Raw genomic sequence first — 26,871 nt, 5'->3', positions numbered from 1 at the left:
ATTTCCTTTGTCAGATTCATCATCAATCACACCTTCATCAACAATATAATATTTATTCTAATATTTAGGATTGTAATGTTTCTTAGGAACTCTTTTTGGACACCTTGAGGCATGATGTCCTATCTTGTTGCATGAAAAATATTGAGGAGGCACCTTTCCTTCATACTTATCAGCTCCATTAGGCAATTTCCTAGCAATAAGTGCTTCAAGATCCTCAAGCTCTTTCTCTTCTTCTTCAGGCTCTTTCATCTCTTTCTCATATCTTATCCTACTTGAAGAAATTTCACCGAGATAATATCTATGCTTATCCTTTTTGAAAATAGAGGCTTTGAATGTAGATTATACCTTAGGAAGGGAATCACCTAACTCTCTTAACTCAAAGGTAGATAGCTTACCAATCAACATGTCTCTGGTTACTGTTAGGTCCCGGAGATAACTTAGAGGGGGGGGGGGGGTGGGGGGTGAATCAGTTGACTAATAAATTTAAACCAAAAATAACTTAACCAAACTCAATGCTTAATACCGATAAACCAAAATTTATGTCGGTAGACAGTTTATCAGTTAATTGTAGTACCGGTAAAGATTAATACATAAAACATAAAGACAATAACATCCACAACACATAACACCAATGTTTGTACGTGGAAACCCTATAAGGGGAAAAACCACGGTGGGAAACCTTACCCACAATCAGATGATACTACTACAGATAGTATGTGTATACAAATGGGGTCTACACATGCAGAAAGGCCAAGCACCTAGAGCTCACTACTCAAACGCAAAATAGGAGTCACACTGACTACAATTGAATAGTTAAATCCAATAATGGTGTACTGCTCAAAATAGCATCTTCATATGCTGGATTCAGTACCAGTGTAGTTATGATATTCCTTCACAAAAACCTTGATTCAACCTTCAAATGATGTCTGTGTGTATAGCTCTACTTATTCTCACATATACCTTATTATTAATCCTTTTCCCAATCACATTTTGATCTTACATTTATACCATAACCTAAGACCAATTTTAGTAGGTCGGCTCTAAAAGATATTACAATAAAAATAATTTACAAGTAAATCAATAACCAATGCAATATCCGATTCAACATATCGGCTTAATGCATTTACAACATTAATAAATCATCTCCAAAGTGTGTCGTACTGATCTAGAATAGATAAGCCCGTCGATGCTTATTCTGGACCTATTTGCCGGTAACAACAAATATGCAAACTCAAATATACCAATGAACAAATCTCCAAGACCAAGTGTCCAAACGATGTCTTTGACATAACCAAGTGTTATCCATGTCATTACAAGTGCTGGTGAACATAATATCCTGCCAGTGTACCAGATACCAGTGACTGTGCATAAGTCACTTGCTTGTCGATGAACATAACCAATTCTCCAAGTGCCAGTAGGCTGACCAGAGTTGATAAGTGTTAATAGGTGTTGACATCAATGAAAAAACCATATCAACATATCCAAAATACAAACAATCTCCCCCTTGGCATTGATGGCAACACAAGATGGAAAAACCATCAAAGTGCCAAAACAGAAATGCCAAATACCAAAAACCAACAATCTCCCAAAAGAGATCATAACCAAAAATCAAAATTCAGATACAAAGAGCAATCAATCTCTCCCAAAATAATAATCACTCCCCCTAGGAGTAACATGTGTTTTCCTTGTGTTTTTCCATATCAATCTCTCCCCCTTTGACATCAAATGCCAAAGCTAATACAAAACCAAGTTCAAATACAAAAAACCAACTACTCCCCCTGAGAAGTAGCTCTCCTCATCAAAGCTAGAGTAAAAGATTTCTCTGTTAGATTTACCAGTTGATGACAAACATCAACTGTCTAAGTCTCTACCAGTTGGGGTACAACCCCAAGCTAATCTCTGAGATATTCAAAAGTCTCTTTAGGCAAAGGCTTAGTGAAGATATATGCAATCTGCTCTTTAGTATTCACATAAACCAGTTTTACTTCTTTTGCTTCAACATTCTTTTTCAGAAAATTCAGTTTGATAGAAACATGTTTAGTTTTAGAATGTAGTACCTCCTTGATACTTGTTCCCAATTATCTGATCTTTAGAGTGATTCAGTCTTACATACTGAGGTGTCTTCATTTGTTGTTGTTCCTCAGTTACAGTGGAATTTTCAGATGATACCAGTGTAACTGGATCTTCATTTTGTATCGGTGTGGGTTCATTTGTCAGTATTTTTGTTGCCGGTTCGGAGTCTATAAACCTTGAAGTTCCTCTAAATTGTTCATCAATCTTCACATTTGTACTCAACAATTTTCTGCAATCTCTTATTAAAAAATCTATATGCCTTGCTCTTAGAAGAATAACCAAGAAATAAATCTCCAAGACCAAGTGTCCAAATGATGTCTTCGATATAACCAAGTGTTTTCCATGTCATTCCAAGTGCCGGTGAACATAATATCCTACTGGTGTATGAGATATCGGTGACTATGCATAAGTCACTTGGTTGCCGGTGAACATAACCAATTCTCCAAGTGCTAGTAGGCAGACTAGAGTTGATAAGTGTTAATAGGTGTTGACATCAATGACAAAACCATATCAACATATCTCTTAACTCAAAGGCAGATAGATTACCAATCAACATGTCTCTGGTTACATTAGTCACAGTCCAGATCTCCTCAATAGTAACAGATTTGTGTTTGTATGATGTACACAAGGATCTAAACACCTTAGCAACAATCTTTGATTCTTCCAATGTACCACCAACACATCTGATATTACACACAAGCTCATTCACCGTCTCATAAAAGAAGTGATATTCTCATCTTCGCTCATCTTCAAATTCTCATTTTAGTCCTCTGGTATTGAGATTAATCGAAACTGTACTCAAGCATAGGAGATACTATCTTTTGCAGTTCAACACTTCTTTGGATTGTAGTCTGGATTTGTATGTAGTCACTGAGGCTCCTTTTGTGATGAGCAATGTGCTCTAGGTTGTTGGCCTTCCTGCAAGTGTAGGCCTCTTCATTGTAAATTCACATACTTACTACAAAAGTATTATCTGACTGTGGGTAGGCTTCCCACTGTGGGATGGTATTTTTTATATGTTTAATGTTTACACTTAATTGGATTAACTGCTATTCTAGTATTATTGTTTTGGGTTCTGGTATTAAAGTTTAAATTGCTAATGCTTTTGGTAATCCATGACAATTGATTCACCCCCCCCCCCCATTTCAGTTGTCTTCTGGTTATCTGAACTGTCTAACACTTTGAACTAGAAACTCTGCTATTTAGACTAGAAACTCTACTATTTAGACTAGGAGAGCTGTTGTTTGGACTAGAAACTATGTTGTTTAAACCAATAACTCTAAAGTTTGACTAGTGATGTTAGAACTTAGACAATGGTTATTTTGACCCCAAGAGTTGATGTGTAGACAAAGAAAATTGATGCTTATACCTAGCAAGCTCAACCTTGGAGAGTTAATGTTGAAATATGAGAAAGTTAAAATTCATACCAAGAGAGCTAACGTTTGGACTAAAAGTGCGACTGTTTGGACCGAAAGAGCTATTGTTTGGACAGAAAGTGCAACTGTTTGGACCATGAGAGATATTGTTTAGACCGTGAGAGCGACTGTTTGGATCGTGAGAGCTACTATTTGGACTAAAAGTGGGACAGTTTGAACTGTGAGAGCTATTGTTTAGACTGAAAGAGCTAATCTACTATGAAACTTGTAAATTTGACAATTTGAAGTTTGAGCTTGCAATTTTTGTTGTATTTCAATGGATGATTTCTTGACTTGACATACAAACACATAATTCAGATTGTATTTTTGTCCCAAAGGACACATAAAGTGTATGATCAAGAAGCTTTAAAGAAATCCCAAGTTTTCATGAGTTTTGAAGAATTGAAAACATATCATTGAGTCTATCCTAAGGAGATTGGCTTCATTATTAGTTCTTAGCCCACACTTGGTACCCTGTCAGCTCACATAGCCTTGCCACCCCCTAAAGGGTGCTCATGTTTTTGCCTTTGCAAGATCTAGTGGAGTCCCATTATAAGCCTAGCAATAAGGTCTCAAAAGGGGAGTTCGCACATACGCTCTATTGGCATTTGCATAAAGATTGCATTAATGATATGTTATGTTGTCATTGATGTCAATTAAATGGTAATGATATTGTTGATATTGTTGTAATATTGTTATTGTAACCAGTAGGAAGAATTTGTGAAGTGAACCGATAACCGGTGTAAACCTTATCTATTGATGTAACCGGTAAACCCTACCTGATGTTTTTCATAAACCCTAACCAATTAAGTTCGGTGAATTGGTTATATTGGTTTATGATCTTATGATGAGCAGTAATGATTATAACACGTATGATTATTATATGAAGATAATTCCAAGAGATTTTGGTGAGTTATTGTAATGGTTTTTGTCTAGGGAATGAGAAAATGTATTGCATCTAATGCAAAGCACATGATGAGTTACTAAGTTCGATGAAGTGGTGATCAAGGAGCGATCAAGGTTTTCTTGATTGATGTGCAGAGATTTCTATGTAATCCAACGGTCATACTTGAATCGATTTATTTGTAATCTTTATAAGAATTAGGTTTTTGTTATGTTACCGACCTAATTGATTTGTTTATAAGGTTGATGAAGTTGTTTAGTTTAATGAGTTGGAAAAGAGTGAGCACAGATCAGTTGAGTATGTGGTTGCCAAACCAGATGATGTATCTATAGTTTGAGTAAAGGTAGATAGGAGCATGAAATGGATTTGATCAAGAAAGTGTAGTGCTATTCAGATAGATCAACAAACTCCTGTTGTTTTCTAACAATTATAGCAGAATTGAAATCCCCTAACCGGGTAAGCTCTAACAAGCTTGGTGTTATTCAAATCCTCTAGCAAGGTGATCCATTAGATTGGATTTTCAAATCCTCTACCGAGGTTACTCCTTAGAGGGTATTGCTTCTAACAAGGCATTTGCAGGTAATCCCTTAACTGAGTGATTCTTAACAGGATCAGTTCTTAACAAGACTTTTTGTAAATATTTAACAGGCTAGGCTCCTAACAGGGAAAACTTCAGAAGAGTTTAGATAGTTATCTTGTGATTCTCATCTCACCGTGGTTTTTACCTATTTTGGTTTTCACGTCAAAAATATTTGTGTCAAGTGGTGAATGTTTTTGTGGTTATGTTTTCATGGTTGATTCACTTAACTACTTAACAATTTTGATAAGTCATGATAACCAGAAGCATTGAGAAATGAATAAGTTGTTTACAGTTAATTTGTTGTAATAGTCAACCGATTTATCCTATGAGTTTTTATCTTGATAGAGGTATTACATTGTTAGTTCTAAGTTTACTTTGAGAGATTGATTTTTGAGATTATATTAGTTTTTCTATCTACTAATTCACCTCCCCCCTCTCAGTTTTTGACCAGATACTTATTCTTTCATCATACCATCAATTGGTATCAGAGCGAATTAGGTCCTCTAAGGTCTAAGCCTAACAACTTGAGGTAAAAATCTTACAGATCACGATGAAGAAGGAAGGTCCGAAGTTTAATAGAGATAACTACAGATATGGAGTGACAAAATGAAAATTTATATCAAGAGTTTGGGTAGCCAGTATTGGGAACATGTTGATACTAAGTATGTTGCACCTATTGGGATGTTGACTGATGATCAGAAGAAAGAGAAACAAGAAAATCATTAAGCATTGGAGGCTATTATCAATTCTTTGTCTGATGCAAAGTATGTAGATGTTCATGGTCTTGAAATTGCATATGAGGTATGGAAAAAACTTGAAGAGATTTATAGCGGTGATGAACATGTTAAGACTGCTAAAGAAGAGAGTCTAAGAGGAAATTTTGATGACATGCGGATGGATGAAGGTGAGAATATCCAGTAGTATGGTCAATGGATAAAAGAGATAGTCAGTGAAATTAAGAGTGCAGGAGGTAAAGTGGAAGATTCCACAATGATTAGTAAGGTACTAAGAACCCTGCTACCGATTTATGCTATCCGAGCTATAGCTATTCAGTAGCTGAAGCCCATTGAAAAAACTAAGGTAACTCTTGACTCCATCATTGGCAAGCTTACTGCTTCTGAATTAAATGGTTATGATGGTAGTGTATAGAAATTTGAGTCTGCATTTAGAACTTCTGTTTCTAACCCATCTGTGAGGAAAATTAGAGGTGCTAGTCACAGTTATGAATCTAGATCCAACAGAGAAGCTGATGATGAAGACAGTTTAGTTGAGCTTGAATAATTGTTGCCCAAGCAGTTGCCTAGAGGTACAGGTAAATATAGAGGCAAATTACCTTTGAAATGTTTTGCATGCAACAAGATTGGACACATTGCTACTAACTATCCTAATGGTGATAATGAGCACAAATGAGAGAAATTCAAGAAGTACAAGGATAAAGGCAAAATAGATTGTCTTATTGTTGTTGATGGTGGTACCACTGACGAGGAATCTAATGGTGATGCTAATGAAGACATTGTGTTTGTAGCCATTAAAGAAGAGATGTCAGATTAGAACGCATTAATATCCAGGATGGATAACTCTGATGATTAGATCATTGATAGTGGTTGTTCACATCACATGACTGGTGATTAGAGAAAATTTCTTTCTCTGAAGGAATTTGATGACGAAGTTGTAAGATTTGGTAATGACTAACCCTACATGGTTAAAGGTAAGGGAACTATTTCTCTTAATGGAAAGAGTAGTGTAGATGATGTCTAATGGGTTGAATGTTTAAAACACAATCTTTTGAGTGTGGCACAACTCAATGACAAAGAATATCCATTAGAGTTTAAAAATGGTATGTACAAAATCTATGACAACAAAGGTGAACTAATTGCAACCGGGAAGAAAACTAAAGGTAACTTGTTTCACCTTAATCCTAAAGTCAGCAACTATTTAATTGCAAAGATAGATGATAGTTGGCTTTGACATAGGAGATTTTGTCATATAAACTTTGATAACATTGTTAAAGTGAGTAAGTCCAAGACAGTGAGAGGTTTGCCTCAGTTGGACAAACCAGTTAATGCTCTGTGCAAAGAATGTCAGTTGGGAAAGATGACATCCTCAACTTTCAAGAGAAAAGCCTTTTTAGCAGAACATTTGTTAGATTTGGTTCATATGGATCTTTGTGGACCAATAAGAACAAAAAGTATTCAAGGTGACAGATATTTTATGATCTTCACTGATGATTGCTCAAGGATGATGTGGGTCACATTCTTGAAGGATAAGACTAAATATTTTGGTAAGTTCAAGGCATTTAGGGCCTTAGATGAGAAAGAGAGCAGTAAGAAGATAAAGTGTCTGAGGACAGATCAAGGCGGTGAATTTACTTATGAGGAATTCACTAGGTATTGTGAAGAAAATGGTATCAAACGACAACTTTCTGCACCAACGACACCACAAAAGAATGGTATCACAGAGAGAAATAATCGGCCAGTTGTTGAAGCTACTAGGACGATGTTGATACAAGGAGGTGTAGCGAAAACTTTTTGGAGAGAAGCTGTCAACACAACTGTCTACACTATGAACCAAATTCTGGTAAAGAGAGGTAAGGACAAGACTCCTTATGAATATTGGTATGGTAGATCACCTGATGTTAGTTATTTTAGAATATTTGGAAGAAAATGTTTATTAAGAGAGGTGATTATATTAGCAAATTTGAGGCTAAAAGTGATGAAGGTATATTTCTTGGCTATTCGACCAAGAGTAAGGCCTACACGTGTTTTAACAACCGAATATAGAGAATTATTGAGAGTCCTGATGTTTGAGTGGATGAAAATCCTGAAGTCTCAGAGGAAACCAGTTCAAAGAAAAAAGATGAAGATCCTTATATTTTGTTTTTAGAACCAGAAACTGTGAAATTTGAAACTGGCAAAGCAAATATTGATGTGCCAGTTCAACCATAAAGATAATGAAGAAGCTGAACCTAAAGATAATGATCATGTTATTCCAAGATATGTGATACTGAATCACAATCCTGAATAGATTATTGGGGATAAGGATGTTGGAGTACTAACCAGAAGAAGAATCAAAGAGAATTCTTGCATGATCTCCACTATTGAACCAAGAACTACTAAGGAAGCATTTGGTGATGATCATTGGGTTAAAGCTATGGGGAAGGAATTAGATCAAATTGAGAAGAACAACACATGGACCCTAGTACCCCGACCAACAAATGAAAATGTGATAGGTACTAAGTGGGTATTCAGGAACAAGTTAAATGAAGATGGTGTTGTAGTTCGCAACAAAGCTAGGTTGGTTTGCAAAGGTTATGCACAAGAGGAAGGAGAAGACTATGGTGAGAATTTTGTACCAGTGGCAAGAGTAGAAGGTGTCAAAACTTTACTTGCATTTGTAGCACACAAGAAAATCAAGGTATACCAGATGGATGTTAAGTCAACATTTTTGAATGGGATACTCGAAGAAGTATACATTGAGTAGCCAGATGGTTATGCTCTGACTGATAAGAAAGACATGGTATGCAGATTGCATAAAGCTTTATATGGATTAAAGCATGCACCGAGAGCATGGTATGAAAGGCTTCATACACATCTGATGAAGATAGGCTTTCTGAGAATCAGTGATGATAGTAACATTTATCTCAAATCTGAAGGATATACAATACTAGTCAGTGAAGTATTTGTTGATGCTATCATATTTGGAGGTAATGATGACATGAGCAACAATTTTATAGATGAAATAAAAAATGAGTTTGAAATGTCTTTAGTGGGAGAAATAAAAATTTTCATAGGCTTGCAAATACATCAAATGAAGAATGGCATTTTCATCACACAGTCTAAGTATGTGAAAGAGGTCTTGAAGACATTTGGCATGAGTGACTGTAAACTAGTTGGGACACCTATGGTTATAGGTTGTAAGTTGTCTAAGGAAGATGAGTCCAAATCTATTAATGAGAAGGAATACAGGTCAATTATTGGGAAATTGCACTATGTTGTTCACAATAGACCGGACATAGCTCATGTAGCTGGCATAGTTTCTAGATTCCAAAAGAATCCTTTGGAACCACATCTAATAGCAACCAAGAGAATTTTTAGATATCTGAAAGGTACTGTTGATTATGGGTTATGGTACCCATATGGAGGAAATTTTGACTTGAAGGTGTACACAGATGCAGATTGGGTAGGAAATGTTGATGACCGAAAAAGCACAACCAGTGGAGCATTTTTTCTTGGAGGAAGACTTGTTTCATGGAGTAGTAAGAAGCAGAGTTGTACTTCACAATCTACTGTTGAAGCCAGGTATGTTGCAACTTACATGAATTGTACACAGGCTATATGGATGAGGCACATTTTGGAAGGTTTTAATATGAAGATTTCAGAACCTATAAAGATTTTATGTGATAATACAAGTGCCATAAATATTTCCAAGAACCTTGTCTTGCATGTACAAACCAAACATATTGAATTGAAGTATCATTTCTTGAGGGAAAAAGTATAGAGTAAAGATGTGATCTTGGAGCATGTTTCTACCAAGGAGCAACTTGCAGATATTTTTACTAAACCTCTACCTAAGACTAATTTTGAGTATCTTAGAAGTCAGCTAGGGGTTGTCCCTCTTCATGAAGTCAGTTAAGTATAATGTAGATTACATCAGTCCTGGAGCTACTTGCATAATTTTATAGAAGGATTGGTGTAGAAGTGGATTTATTCCATAGGGGGAGCATCAAGTTGCAGAGTGTTAATGATGCACAGTGAAATTTGACATTACATGTTTTACCAAGGGGGGGGGGGGGGGATTATGTGATTATGGGAAGGAGAACTAGCGACAAGATGAAGACATGGAGAGCATGGTGACTACTTGGTAATGTAAACCAAGATTCCTATTCACAATCACACAACAATAAATGGTATTGATATTTGTATTGCCATCAATGCCAAAGGGGGAGATTGTTGGCATTTGCATAAAAATTGCATTAATGATATGTTATGTTGTCATTGATTTTAATTAAACGGTAATGATATTGTTGATATTGTTGTAATATTGTTACTGTAACCGGTAGGAAGAATTTTTGGAGTGAACTGGTAACCAATGTAAACCTTATCTATTTATATAACTGGTAAACCCTACCTATTATTTTTGATAAACCCTAACCGATTAAGTTTGGTGAATTGGTTATATTAGTTTATGATCTGATGATGAGCGGTAATGATTATGACATGTATGATTATTGTATGAAGACAATTCCAAGAGATTTTGGTGAGTTGTTGTAACGGTTTTTGTCTAGTGAATGAGCAAATGTATTGCATCTAATGCAAAGAGCATGATGAGTTACTAAGTTCGATGAAGCGGTGATCAAGGAGCAATCAGTGTTTTCTTGATTGATGTGCAAAGATTGATATGTAATCCAATGGTCATACTTGAAATGATTTGTTTGTAATCTCTATGAGAATTAGGTTTTTTGTTGTGTTACCGACCTGATTGATTTATTTATAAGGTTGATGAAGTTGTTTAATTTAATGAGCTGACAAAGAGTGAGCACAAATTAGTTGAGTGTGTGGTTGTCGAACCAGATGATGTATCTGCAGTTTGAGTAAAGGCAAATAGGAGAATGAAATGGATCTGATCAAGCAAGTGTAGTTCTATTCAGATAGATCATCAAACTCCTATTATTTTCTAACAATTACAACAGAATTGAAATCCCATAACCGGGTAAGCTCTAACAAGCTTAGTGTTATTCAAATCATCTAACAAGGTGATCCATTAGATTGGATTTTTAAATCCTCTACCAAGGTTACTCCTTACAGGGTATTTCTTCTAACAAGGCATTTGTAGTCAATCCCTTAATCGGGTGATTCCTAACAGGATGAGTTCTTAACAGGACTTTTTGTAAATCTTTAATAGGCTAGGCTCCTAACAGGGCAAACTTCAAAAGAGTTTAGATAGTTATCTTGTGAGTCCCATCTCTCATGGTTTTTACCTATTTTGGTTTCCACATCAAAAATATTTGTGTCAAGTGGTGAATGTTTTTGTGGTTATGTTTTCATTATTGATTCACTTAACTACTTAACTATTTTGATAAGTCATGATAACCGAAAGCATTGAGAAATGAAGAAGTTGTTTACTATTAATTTTTTGTTACAGTCAACCAGTTTATCCTATGATCTTTTATCTTGATAGAGGTATTACATTATTAGTTCTAAGTTTACTTTGAGAGATTGATTTTTGAGATTGGTGAAGTTTGTATCAGTTTTTCTATCTATTGATTCACCCCCGCCCCCTCTCAGTAGTTGACCAGATACTTATTCTTTCATCATACCATCATGCTCAAGAGGGACATATGGTGAGTGTCTTAAGGAGAGATTCTTCCCCCTCCATGCACTAAGAATTTAGTAGTGTTCGGAGGTAAACTAGATAGGTTCTAATTTTAATTGGAACTAGTAAGGGATCCGTTTGATGTGTCAGGGTATAAACTCAATTAAGAGGTCTCCTAGCCTTGAAAACCAAGGTTTGATATACCTAAAGGTATGAAGGAGGTATATTCTCGAGCACTGTCGTTGACTTGATTTTCATCAAATCACATTTATTTTATAGTGGGTTGGAGTACTAGGCATTAGTCATTCTCACTTGGGTCGTTCCCCTCTCACTAACCTTAATGGCTTTGGCCTTATAGGCTCCTCGAGAGGGTAGGCCTGCTAAAGATATGTACTATTAAAAATAAAAGATGAGTCTAGCTTTCTGATCACCTAAGAAAGGTGAAAGAATACTTGCCTATCTTCAAAACACATAAGACATGTTTGTTCATTTCCATTGCAATTAGTCTATGTGCTTAACTTAAGAAAATAAGTGCAAAATCCTGTAGTTGCAAACAAAGTTAGTAGTTTATATTACATTCTTTGACGATGAAATGGTTTATGACTCTGATCTCTCACAACAAAATAAGTACTTGCAAAACTAATAATCTGCAAATTAGGTTCAGGAAAATGACAGTCCAGAAGTAGAAATAAGAAATGCAAAATACAATATTAGAAAAATCAATGAAAAACTGAAAATGCCACCAAATTGACCAAGAACACCATCATATGTGTTAAGAATGCTGCCAAATTGACCCAAAATGCTATTTGTGCACACTAGAAACGCTATTGAATTGACCAAAAACGTTGTTAAACCAACTAAAAATGTTGTCAAATATGCCAGAAACGCTATAGGACGCACCAAAAATGCTAAGGTATAGACTGAAAATGCTAAAACAAAGAAAAATAGAGTTGAGAATTCTCCCATAAACACCATTTGAGGTGTTGGGACACTACAATAGAGACCAAGAATGTGATTCGGGAGCCCGAGAGAGATAATTTGCACACCGAAAGAGCTAATCAACCTATCAATGAGATTTCCTGCAAGTAAACTTGTTAAAGATCAAAGGGGTTGATGACCCATGATGGGCTCCAATTAATGTGATGCTAAAAATGTGGTAAATAGAAGCAAGCATACACATATAATGAGACAATAAAACATAATGGAAAGCTTAAATGAAAACTAAATTAAAGATGCAAACCATAAGCCTTCCTTGGAATGTCACATTTTCCTCTATTCTTGAGAACCTTGAAGGTGTTGGATTGGTTAGCTCTTAGTGGAGCAATGACCTCCAAAGTGGCAACTCAAGAGTTGAGTAGCTACTTGATCATGATTGATTATGCAAATGATATGAAATGCAGGATCTAAGAAACTAGATTAACATGCTATGATTAATCCAAAATGCTAGCTACTAGATGATCGAAATGAAAATGCAAGGGATCCTTATTGCTCCAAAATGAAGGGTATTTATAGGTATTCCAAGGCCAAAGTTGAGGTGGCAGCAATCAACGGTCCAAATTTGATCTGAAGATATCAAGGGCCAAGATTGAGGAAGTTGGAGAAGAGGTTAGAGGAAGGGCACTTGTCGTCTCTATGGTGACAAGTGTCAAGGAGCCTTTCTCATGAGACGGCAAGTGTCCAAGGGAGGAGACATGTGGAAAATGTGCCATGTGTCTCAAGGGGAGAACATTGTAAAGAAAGCAAGTGCGGAAATCCACTTCCCTAATGTCAATTTGTAGGGGAGAATAGAATATTGTATACAATTTTTCAACATTTACAGAATATGGCACAAGCATGAGAAAACACAATTTCATAGGAGGCTCATCATCATGTTCTTCTTCATAACTACTTGAACTGCTTGAACTCTCCTCATCTTCAGGTATCTTTGGAGACTCTTCTTTGGCTGGAGGAATTTCAACCTTAGCTTCTCCTTTCTTTTCTATATTATGATCTAGTGACATAGGCTTCAACACATGAAAAATCACACTTCTAGTATATACAACCTTACCAGTCACTAGATTCCAAAGTTTGTATCCTTTCACACCAACTCCATAGCCAATGAAGATACATTTCACCACTTTGTTGTCCAATTTAGATCTATTAACATCAAGCACATGAGCATATGCCTCTGCACCAAAAACATGAAGGTGCCTTAAAGACGGGTTCTTACCAGACCATGCTTCCATAGGTGTTTTTCCAACCAATACTGAAGTAGGAGAATGATTCAATAAGCAACACGCTATAGCAACTGCTTCAGCCCAGAATTTTTGTTCCAGCCTAGCTCCGTTCAACATGCTTCTTGCTTTCTCCATTAGAGACCGATTCAACCTTTCTGCAACTCCATTCTACTGTGGAGTGTAAGGTACAGTCTTATGTCTCTTAATTCCATGATCAACACAGTACTTTTCAAAATCTGCACTACAAAATTCACCATCGTTGTCTATTCTTAAACATTTAATCTTTCTCCTAGTCTAATTTTCAACAAGGTTCTTAAACTCCTTAAACCAACTGAATACTTCTGATTTACTTTTAAGAAAGTACACAAATGCCCTTCTTGAATAATCATCTACAAAAGATACATAGTATTTAGACTTAGATAAAGAAGGTACATCCACTGAACCAAACACATCAGAGTGAACATAATCCGGAATATCAAAAGACTTATGAGAACTGGAATAAAACTAAACATGATTATGTTTTCCATATATGTAGTGTTCGCAGAAGTTGAACTCAAAAATACAATCATCCAGACCTTCAACCAGATTCTTATTATTGAAGGCTTTTAAACCTTTTTCACCTATGTGGCCTAACCTATTATGCCAGAGCATTGTTTTCTTAGTAGGACTTTTAGCTTCCAATGAATTAGCATTATGCATCATTACAGTTGTCTTAACTGACTTTTTAGAGGCCATATTACAACATATAGGTTCAACATTTAACTTATATAAATTACCAAAATGATCACCCTTTGCCAATACAATGGAATCCCTAGTCATCTTGCAACCACTAGATACAAATGTAACTTGTACTCCAGTATCATTAAGTTTACTTACAGAGAGAAGGTTTCTTGCTAGACCTAGTATATGAAGAACTTCATCGATCCCCTTCACTCTACCATCTGGGAATTGAATTTTAATTTTGCCTCTCCCTACAATCTCCAATGTAGAATCACTAGCCAAATATACCTTTCCACCAACATCCTTGTGGGAGGTCATGTGAAAAGATGCGCCATAATCTACTAACCAGGTGTCATTTGAGGTAGGTACTGCCAGGGCTGCTACAAATGCATCTGCGTCACTTTGAGAAGATTCAGTGTCATAATACTTCTTCTTCTTCTTCTCCTCCTTGCAATCCTTTTGGATATGCCCTTTTTGCCCATAGTTCTAGCACTTCACCTTTGACTTCTTGCCTGGAGATTTAAATCTCTCTTGAGACTTGGACTTCTTGCCTTTCTTCTTGTATTTGTCCTTTAGTCCTCTTCGAATAGAGAGTGCATCTTTTATTGTCTCAAAGGATTTCTTTCTCATTTCTTCTGACAAAAGAGTATTAACCACAATATCCACCTTGAACTGGGTCATAGTACTACCAATAGCCATCACTAAGTGTTCCCAAGAGTCAGGCAATGAACACAACAACAACATGCAATGTTCTTCTTCCTAGATGGACACACCAACAGAAGTTAACTATGCAAGAACCATGTTGAATGCATTTAAGTGGTATGCCAATGGTGTTCCTGCATCTATCTTTAGAGAGTACAACTTCTTCCTCAAGAAAAGTTTATTCACCAAGGATTTGCCTTGATAAATATCTCCCAACTTATTTAAGAGAAGATGTACATTCTTCTCCTCATGGACATTTAACAGAATAGAATCAACAAGACATAGCCTGATTAGACCCCTTGCCTTCCAATCGGCTAGATCCCAATCTTATTTCTTCTTGCCTAAAGGCTTAGAAGTTGCAGTCATATCACCCCAGAGATCTCTATCGACCAGCAAGTCTTCCATCTTGAGTTTCCATAGTTTGAAACTGGAACCATTAAAATTCTCCATGTTTATGCGCCCTGAGGTGCTCGCCATCTCAAACTATAAAACAAGTAGACACTCTGCAAGACTCCCACTGAAACAGAACTGACACAAAAAACCAACCCTACCCAACAAGGACAACAAAACAGGCCAAGCTCTGATACCACTTGTAAAGAAAGCAAGTGCAAAAATTCGCTTCCCTAATGTCAATTTGCAAGGGAGAATAGAATAGTGTATACAATTTTTCAATATTTACAGAATATGGCACAAGCATGAGAAAACACAATTAAACAACACAAAGATATAACACACAGAGTTAATGTGGGAAAACCCTTTCGGGAGAAAAACTCACCAACAATAGATAATCGACTTTATTAATAGTATGTCAAAAACAATACAATAAAGTCCAGTCTGCATACTTCCTTCACTCTGTCATACAATCGTTCCAGATTAACATACAACACTTAAATCACACACTAGTTACAAAACTCTCAATAGCTATCATAACCTATAACCCTATAACTGAACATTCGGTTCACATTTGCCTTCAAAAACCAAATAGGTTGATGATTCCACTAAGCAACTGCACCAACCGCTTGAAGTCTAATCGTCTGCCTGCGTTGGTCTGCATTCATGGAAAATCAATTATCCCACATGCAGCAAGGAGTCAGGTCAGTTAGTATTCAAATATACTGATAGTCGCATCCTTAGTGTCCGAGAGTTAACCTTTTTGGATCTCGGTTTGATCTTACTCCCGCAGTCAGTTTTTGATCCATCAACCATCGGTATAGCTTTCAAACAGTAAAGCCGATTGCCCGATGATACCTGATCACCGAAGGTGACTCCATCAGGTCATTGGTAAAGCATCTAAAATGTTACTCCGATCTCCGATAACCAAGAGAAGACTTCATCGGGACATCGACACCAACCTTGAGATGTTATCTCGATCTCTGATAGACAAGATTAGACCTCATCGAGACATCGACACATGACCAAAACTGCTATCCGGATAAGAGAAACACTTTGAGACAAAAACAGGGTGGACTCATTGGGACTTCGGCGTAGTCTTCATCATGTCGACCCGATACCCGATCACCGAAGGCGACTTCATCGAGTATCGACCTAACTTTAGACCGGTACCTCCGATAGTCGATGACAACCCGAACTGCTGAAGATAGCTCCATCGGGTCATTAGCACAATGCTGATGCAGTCTTCTCAAAAACTTGAAGTTATCCTGATGATCAAAGTTGAATTCATCAAGTCATCAGGATAACGTCATACTTGCTACTCCGAGCTCCAATGGAAGAGGATACATCGACACAATTCATGCCGATAGAGCTCACAGATTTCCTTCATATTGTTTCATCGGCAAGAGGTAACCTGATCAGTATGGACAATGGTCAAGTGAATTAGAGGCACATTTCCAACAAACATTCACACCATAGGAGGTTAGGATAAGGAGGTTAGGATGTGCAAGATATGATAGGGTTAGTTAAACCCAGCTTTAGGTGGAATCGGTTAGGTTAGAGGGTGGTTAGTTAAGGTGGTAAAAAGTTAGGAGTCATGTGCTCATTTGAATTTAGAAATTCAAATAATCAGAAAATGGTAATTAATCTCAACAAACTTGAGTTTGTTAATCTTAATTCGGAATTAGAAGAACTGACTAAAATGAAGGGAATTAATTAATCAAAGGGGGATATGAAATGAACTATATAAATAAATCATGTAGATTTATTTACTAGTAGATGAGGAGAGAAATTAATCAACATGCTTGTGAATTCAATTAATTGGGAAGGGAGATTAATCTAATAACTGTGTATTTAATTAACTATCTTCAGACCATTTTTAGGTGTATACACTTGCTAATCATGATTCTATGATATGATGTTTTGGAGTTAATAAATGTTGGTTGTGAATTATATCTTTGTGGATGTTTGGATGTTAGATTTTATGTTTATGTACTGACCTTGGACTGACATATCTAGTTTATGTATGAGTTATATCTTATGATTGTCTTCTTGTATGGGTATGAGTCTGTATGGGGTGTGAGGAGATGATATTCCATCACCCACTTCTGAGGGACATGGAATGTCACTATCCTCCTCCACTGGTGTGCCTATTTATGTTGGTGTAATGTATGTGTGTTTTCTCGGTGATGTAGCTATAGGTACCAAGCATCGACTCCACCTAAATTTTCAGGTCTGAGCGTGCTCTTTGACCCAATGGAAAAAGTGGAAAAGGAGTTATCAGTCAGACCCTGATGCAACCATCGTTCTTGTGGGAACAAGTTGTTTGTCAGGTATCCTAGTGTTTTGTTGCCAATTATGTCAGTTGTTTTCTCTGTTAGTCTTTTATGTTGGTCTTTGTGTTTTGGTTTGTCGCAATTCATTGCTCTTGTGTTTGGTTTAACTATTATCTATTATTCTATGACAAAGATTGATATTATATATATTAATGGTATTTGAATATTAATGATTAATTAATTAGTAAAATTAAAATTGTGTAAAATTAAATTAAACTAATGTTAGTGGTAAAATAATTAAATTTATTTTATCCTCGTTGTAAAGGACTAATTTAATAGGGAAATTAAATATTTAATTAGGAATTTTCTTTGTGTGCATGGAATAAAATATTAAAATAAATAAATGTTAATTAGTTGTTTAAAAAAAAAAAATTAATAATTAGGGGAGTTACAAAAGAGTAATTAATGAACTTTATTAATTTGTGTTTCCTTGCATGCATTGAGGACTTATATTTGGGGAAATATTTTAATTGGGCTTTTTGGGGGAATTAGAGGGAGCTCTTGTCGTGAAGTTTACTATACCCATTTTGGGTTATGGCTTTTTATATGGATTTGGAAAATGGTTTGAAGAGAAGAAATTGGAGGAAAGCTCTGTGTAGGAATTCTTCTGGTTTTGTTTGGAGAAATGCAATGGAGTTGATTCTGGATTTATCAAGAAATAGGAAGAAGGGAATTGAAAATTTTGTTGAAGCTTTTAAATTTTAGTTTGTCGGGCTTTTCGGGTACGATAACCGAGGCTTTTCTTGGGATTTTTGCCTTTGCTTCTGTGCAGTATTTTGAGGTAGGAACACCACCTTGCATGTTAAATTTATTTTCATGTTGAAGAAAATCTTTGGGGTTTTCAAATTTTAGATTGACAAATTCTGGGGGTTTATTGAAAAGTTTTCATTCTAGGGTTTGTTTAAATTAAATTCTTGACTCATCTATTTTTAAAAGAAATTTTTGGATTTAAAGGGATTTGGGGGTTTGTATATATATTTGATCTGGCAAAATGTTGTTAAGGAATCTGAGCTAAATTTGTGATGTATTGTGAGACCTGAAAATATTTTGGGGTTAGATTAAATTTAGGGTGATATTGTGTGTTGGGAATTTATGTGTTTTTTTTTAAAGTATAATTTCATTTCCTCGCTGTTATTTTTTTCTGTGAAATTTCTGTCAATATGAATTTAATGAATATATATATATATATATATATATATATTCATGCTCTCGAAATATTATTTTATAATATTAGTATTTTTTTTTTGGATGTCCAATTCTGTTGTTCTAGGGTGTCGTGGGCACCCACGTTAATAGGGCAATTCCTCACCCACCATGGTGGGAGAACCCCCACTCACCATGGTGGGAACCCCTGTCATCATGCTTGAAATCATCACAAATATGAGGCTAATTAGACTAAAAGGACGAATCACAAGAATCCTTAACTAATTAAACCGATTCTAAACACAATTCAATGAAATAAATGAAGGAAATAAGAAGATTAAACTAATTAAAACTCCCTATTCTCCACTCATGCTTCCATTGTTCTTCTCCATTGTTGTTGATGTAGGTGGCTCTTAGATATTGCACTTGATTTCCTACATAAGATAAACAACAATATTGAAGACTGTGATTCTAGAAAAGCTAGCTTGAATTGATCAAAAGAGGTTGAATTTATAGATTTTAAACACAAAGGGGGTGAGAAATAGAACTCAAGTGTTGATTGAGAGATAACTAAAATTGATTGATCAATGAACTCAATTGATTGATTTGATAACTCATTTGATTGATTAGTGAATTGAATTGATTGAAGAGTGAATTGAATAGATGGATTAGTCAACCCACTTGATTGATTAGTGAACTAAATAGATTGATTAGTCAGAAAAAGGTGATTGAGAGTTAAAAAGGATGATTGATGAGTTAACTGAGTTAACTGATTAGAGAACTAATTCGATCAATCAGTTCTGATTTTAGCATGTGTAGGAATTTGAAATTGAATTTGATTTTCATTTTCAATTTGGATTTGAATTTGGTCATTCAAAAGCTGAAATGCATATGAAATTAACTGAAATTCAGATTTGGGGAAATATGAAATGAAATTGGATGAAATTATAATTTGGGGAATTGGAGGAATAATTAATTAATTTAAATAATCTAAATGAAATTATTTAAACTTAGGAGATAGAATCAATTAACTAATAAAGATTATTTAACTAAGGAAAATGCCATAATTAATTAAATAATTGATATTTAATTAATAATTGAGACAGGGTTAGCTGATTAAAATGATTTGAGAATAGAAATAGAATAATTAGAAGTGTTGAAGGGCGATGATTAGAAGGAATAATTAGTTTAATCAAATAATTAAAGAATTACTTAATTAAATAGACAAATAATTAGTGTAGAATTAATGAGACATTTTTAGGTGTCTACATTTGCCCCTCTTTGAGACAATGTCAAAACGATGTCGTTTCAAAGAAAATGAAAAGAAAAACTACCCCAATATGCCCCAGTGACACTAAGGTATAATGCCCCCTCAGAAAAAGTGGTCGGAAAATTTTGGATCAAAGACCAGTTTTTTGGAAATATGCTAGATAGTGATAATACGAAGTTTGAAAGAGTTTTGATCTTGTTTACTATGTCTAAAACTACATTGAAGCTGGAGGGGTCCACGAGCGTTTATGTTAAGAAACCCTAATTTTTGAGCTTATAAATTGAGGCTTGGTATGGATTTGAGCTCATTTGCATTTTTTTGTTTAAAAAGAATTTCTTAGAGAGATTAGAGCTTCTGGAGTCTTTGGAGCAAAATGACAGGTCATAGAGCAAGGCCGCATTTATTCGAGCGAGTGTGATCTTATCAGAGACCTCCTGACACCAGTGGCATGGTGAGTTGCTTGATTTTTTGCTTGTTTTTGTCTATATTTTGCAAAAAATTAATCATTTCTTAGTGTGTCATTTTTCATGTATATCGCAATTGAGTATTGATTTTTCCGCAATTGACTTTATTTTGTCGCAATTGAGTTTAACGCTTCACACTTTATGTTTTATGTCGCAATTGAGTTTAACGCTTCGCACTTGATGTTTTATGTTGCAATTGTTAAAATTGTATCGCAATTGAATGTATTGGATCACATTTTCTTATATCATGTCACAATTGCTTCTTTTGCTTCGCATTGTGCATAAATATGTCACATTTGCTTATTTTGCTTCGCATATGATAATATTGAATCACAATTAATAATAAAGGCCTTTCTTCCTTCAGTTTATGTGTCCTGATAGTTTTGATGACGTAGTTGACTCATTTTTTATATTGTCCAAATGCAAGCGCATTATCCAGTACTTTTTGCTAGGTAGACAAGGCCAAATAGTCTTGATCAACGTCATGAGTTGGATGCAGAGGATACCTCTTTGTTACGATAGGTTGGATTATATTATATAACACATTTGCCTGAGGTTATGGCCAACAGGGCTATGATTACTGCTTTGGTTGAGCCATTGCATTGAGAGACATGTTCTTTTCATCTACTAACTAGTGAGGCATCTATTACACTTGAGGATGTGTGCCGTATTTTATACATTCTGATATCTGGTAGGCGAGTTACTTTTGATCATGATGATGGTATTTCAGCTTTGTGTACTTTGTTCGAGTGTGAGGAGCAGGATCTACATATCTATGGTCATTATGATATTCATTGGGATGATTTTGATTATGATGATCTCACCGTTGTGCTTGCTTGTACTGTTACTGGATTATTGATTCTTGATAGATGTGCCCATGGTTTTTCTGTTGGATGGGAATGTGTTATACATGATATGATTATTGACAAACGTGTGTTTTCTTGGGGTCCTTATCTTCTTGTGACTTTGTATCATCAGATGCATGGGGTTGTTTACTTGCAGCAGAAATCATTTGGATGTGGTATTACTTTGCTTCAGACATGGGCTTGGGAGCACACAACTATCTCCAGTCCTGCATTATATATAGATTTAGAGCCAGAGCAGCCATATGCTTATGGATATACTGTTGGTGTGAGACATAGGGCATCGGGTAACATCTTGTATTGGCATCATCAGATTGATATCTTACAATACTTCTCATGGAGACCTTATCTTACTTGTCTTAGGTTGACTTATGATGCTCTACATCTTCCTTTTTGTCAACAACAGAGATATCTTATTGGTCGAGATGTTGGTAGCCACAAGGTTATTGATATGCATCTTTCTGGTCATGTGCTCAGATAGTTCGGGGAAGTACAGGGTATTCTAGACGTGACAACTTATTTTGCTCGCACTACTCGAGAGGTTGGTGATTGGGGTGCTTGTATATAACCTCATGTTGCTATTGTTGAGTTTGATGCTCTTGATCCTTTTTTGTGGGGATGGTGGATTGGTATAGTGGACCCAGGGTCCACAACGCAGTATAGTGTATGGTGGATACAACATAGGCCTATACCTTTGATAGATCCAATAATTCTGATTGTTGCTCAGCAAATTAGACATGGCAGGGGTCCCTGAGGGAGAGGTGGAGAGGATAGGGGTGGAGGAGGTAGACGTGGAGGAGGTAGAGGTGGAGGAGGTATAGATCTGATAGCAGTGGTTACAGGGTAGGTGGATAGTGATAGGGAGGATGTGGATATTGGAGGAGAGACTGCATCCATGAGCAATTTTGATGATAGTGATGAGTCAAGATCAGGGTCATCAAGCAGTGATGGAGATGAGGGGAGGGATGATGGTTATGATGTTGAGATGCCCCAGGTTGTAGAGTCTGTAGGTGTGGATAGAGGAGACAAGGAGGGATTAAGAGATCAAATTAGGCATTTAGAGGACTTGGTCACTACTTTGCGGCAACGGTAGATGGAGGATAGGGATCAGTATTGACATGTGATGGAGGATTTAACTATGGAGAGGGATCAGATAGCTTCTAATAGAGATCGATTACAACAAGAGAGAGATGAGGTAGTTAGGCGGCCTCAGATCACTAAGGATGCATATGATCATTTATTTGGTCCAGTGATGGAGGCACGTAGCCAGGCAAATAAATATTTTGCAGCTGCACAGGAGGCTATTTATTATCACCATGTTTATGAGAGAGCTATCCCTAAGGGTTAGAGGGAACCTAGTTTTGGTGCTTTCATGGGGAGAAGATCAAGTCGATCTACTTCTCGACAAACTAGCAGTGGGGGAGTGATGGGTCCACCTAGACCACCATCGGGACATGCTAGAGCTAGTCGAGATACACCTACTGATAGAGGCAGCATAGGTTGAGAGATTGGATATTGATTTTGATGTTGTAGATACGATGTATTTTGACACATTTATATATGATATATATGATATGCATTTTTGATGAGCTTTTGATGGTGAAATTCATGTTTTAAAGTTTCCTTATTGTGATGATGAATGCAATATGAATGTGATATCATGCAGTGATTTGATGTAGCTTTATGCATAATGGTTGATGAAAACTTTATTATGAGTATGAAATGGTAGCATGCAATATGATGATGCTTATATATTTTTGTGTGTCAAAATACATGTTGAAGATCTTAGAAGAATTATTAGTTATCAGATGTAGAAAATGATAGAAAATCAACTAAATCAATCTTTGTAAGCAAGATTTTGATGTAATAATGGATGATATGATATAAATTTTGATGAGAAAGACTTCATTGCTTTATTCATAGTGCAATACATTATCATCATTTAGCCTTATTATATAACAATGGAGCTTATGACACCAGGGTATGAGGAACCAAGATGTATAGATATCTCATTGCAAAGAAACAAACACGTAACAAACAAGGAATGAACCCTCCATTTTGGGAATTACACTAGGGGTTGAGGTATGTGTGGCATTCACAAACTGAATCTTCCTATCATAGACACCCACTAGAGAAATTGCCCCAAAACTTCATCGCTTCAAACCACAAACAACAAATAAAGAAAAGGATCATGCCCATCATAGCTCCTCTAGTCACTTTTGGACATCCTTGAGTAGCTAAAAGAAATGATCTTTGCCAATTTGATAAAAAGAGTCAACTAAAATAGACAAAACTCAGTAGTGAGACTGATTGTGCCTTTGTTTTGATATGTTTGGTGTGATTTTGATAATATCTGGTTTTAGAAGTTTTGGACACCGTATAAGATCGATCTGTCTGGTTTCGAGTGTACTGATTTTGTTTAAGACAAGATGTTGATCACATTGATAGCTTGATAAATCAATAGATTGGACAGTTGATCAGTGTGATTGCAGACGTTTTGACAAGCTAGTTGTATCTTTTGTTTAACTTTGTGTGAAGTGTTTGTTGGACATCTGTTGGGGTGTTTGATTCTTGCGAGACAATTTATTGCAAGTTTTAATGGTTTTGGATTTTGAATGTTTTTCGTATTTTTCGGTATCGTTTTTCGAATGTTTCTAGATTTTTGCAGGATCATTTTATGATATTTTTGGATTTTTTCAGGATCGTTTTATGTTTTTTTAGGATTTTTTCAAGATCATTTTATGATTTTTTTATGATTTTTTTGGATTTTTTCAGGACCGTTTTTCGAATGTTTATGATTTTTTCAAGATCGTTTTATGATTTTTTTGGAATTTTTCAGTTATACCCCCAAGTATGCAGACCTTACATGATAATGCATAATGTGATGAAGACAATGAATTTTTGATATGAGTTTTGCAAGATGCATGACAACAATGAAATTCCTATTCGAACAAGAATGAGTGTGTGTGTCTTTCATTCTTAAATGCATTAATTAGATTAAAGGTGTCAAAAATTTCAGAGATAGGAGTTCAATCCATTCTCAAAAGACTAAGATCATCCATCCTAACACACTATGTAACCAAGATTTATGAATGGAGGAGCGGAAAACTTCTCCATCATTTCTTGAAATTTTGATCTTTTTTTTTCCTATGTGTGTGCAATTGAGTTTATTTTGACTCTTATAACCATCAAAGACCCTTGGAATCCTATGTGGCTATCTATGTAGGTTATTCTGACTTCAAAATCAATCTGGATAGAGCCTCACTGCCAGCAAGCTTCTAGGGCTCTGATGAGGCTATGCACTGTAATCTCTCAAATATTGATTCATTTCTAGTAAGCATCCATAGCCCTGATGGAGTTACTTGCATGTTCCTATAGTCAAGCTTTTTTTTTTCGTCGCACTTGTATGTGTGATATTTTAGTAATATATCATTTTTTTGTTTTGCCTTGAGATTGACATAACACTTTTTTCTTCTTTTTTCTTGCCTTGACTTGGAAGTAATGAAACCTGCTTGGGTATGATAATTACAGTAGTGCTGAAGCAGAATTTTGGATTTTTCACTAGCCACATGATCAACTAGGTATCTATAATGACTAAGAGTTTTTGATTAATGTGTAAGATATAACAATTAATAGTTTTTTGGTAACAAGACTTGATAGTGAAACTTCTACCCAACCAAGGATAAAGCCAAATCACAATGTGACGTTAAAGATGAATGACTAAAGGCCTCCTAAAGACTTTATGAACAAGTATCTAGGAAATGAGACAACCTTCATTCCTTTCAGTACATACAGGTGAATAACTCAGACAATATCCTTGTTTTATTGATGCAACTATATGAGAAGAGATAATGCAATGTGGTAAAGAAATATGCAAATAAAGTACTGGAATTGAAATGAACCGACCCTTAGATGTAATATATATTTTTAGGTGCATACTATTGATGGGATCTGAGAGTGAATCTCCCTCCATTTTTTGCAAATGATAAGCGTCATTTCCAATTACTTTCGTTATGACAAACAGACCTAAATTGGAAATCCATTCAGCATAGTCTATAGGTCTGATGAAACCCACATCTGACACTTTTTGTAACTCAATTTTGACTAACAAGGCAATGTGAGGGTGCATTTTCTTGAGCTTTTGTTTGTATGGCTTTACCCTTGGAAGTAAAGGCAAGTGATGTAAAACCAATCTCGGGTCTAATCCAGGCATATCTACATAAGACCATGCAAAATTGATGGGTGTTTGCTTAAAGAAGTTGATAAATTTCTTTTTTTTCCACTGGATCGAGGGATTTTGCCAGGTGAATGTTACGAACCTTCTCAACATCACCGATGTTGATTTGTTCAGTTTATTCTACCAATAATGTTGATCGTTCTTTACCAACGGGTAGGGCAGTTATTATGTGTTCAGCTTTATCATCACTGTCGTGATTAAGAGAACAACTTGCTTCTCCAAAATATGCAGTTCTATCTAGATCTACTGCATAGCTAGCTTTGTGATCATTATAAGGGAATCCATCCCTTGCATCCAAGAATTCTACTATAGCTTCATCATTTTGGAAACAATCTAATTGTGGCTCTTCTTCTTGCCCCCCAATCAATTAGACATGGATGTATGAGGGGAAAATCTTTGTCTCATGTCATTTTAGATGATCCAGATATCATGCATACTTGATTATAATCTGTTGTTTCTTCATCATATATTGGTGACAAGTTGTCTTCATTGTCAGATAGAAATTCATAGTCATGAGAATCTATGACGCTTTCTATGTACATTTCAATTTCTGATTCTGTATCACTTATTTTCTCTTGTTCTGGTAACTAAGTTTGTTGTAAATGAGTAGGCCTCCTTTGTATTGTGGATACCCTTTTTAAGCTTGGTATTAGTCTTTGCAGTCTTTCTTCGTCTGATTCAAATAGAGGTGTTGAAGTTGTTTCTCTTAGCAAGAGTATTGATAATAACCAAGTATTTGGTTCATCTACAGGTGTTAAGCTTGTATCTATTACCATGTTTTCTTGTGTCGATGATTCAAGTATTGTACTGCTAGTTGTCTCTATGTTTGGTTCTTGTAGAAGTTGCCTCATGTCTTCACCATCTGATTCTGTGATAGGAGATGTACGTAGTTTCTTTCTTTTTTGAGGTAGAAATAAATCCATCTGGTTTATAGGTATGAAATATGAGGGTACCTTTGGCCTGTTCAATATATCCAATGTTTATTGTCTAGCTTTTGTTATTGGTGGCACATATTTATATCCCAAGCCTTGATTCTTTGGGTTTTCATTTGGCAAATCAGGTTCTAATATTCCTTACTTTTGTAGCCCTAATCCTGTGGTTCCATCATATCCATATTTTTGTAACATCTTGAAGCCATTTCCATATTGATGTAGAGGTACCCTGGGTACTACCATGTCATCATCCTCTCTATATATCCAATGAATAATATCTTCATTTAGAGATTCTTCTTATAGATCTCTCCATC

This window comes from Cryptomeria japonica, chromosome 9 (assembly GCF_030272615.1).
Source record: "Cryptomeria japonica chromosome 9, Sugi_1.0, whole genome shotgun sequence".
Classification (NCBI taxonomy): Eukaryota; Viridiplantae; Streptophyta; class Pinopsida; order Cupressales; family Cupressaceae; genus Cryptomeria; species Cryptomeria japonica.
Note: the sequence above shows the minus strand (reverse complement) of the source record.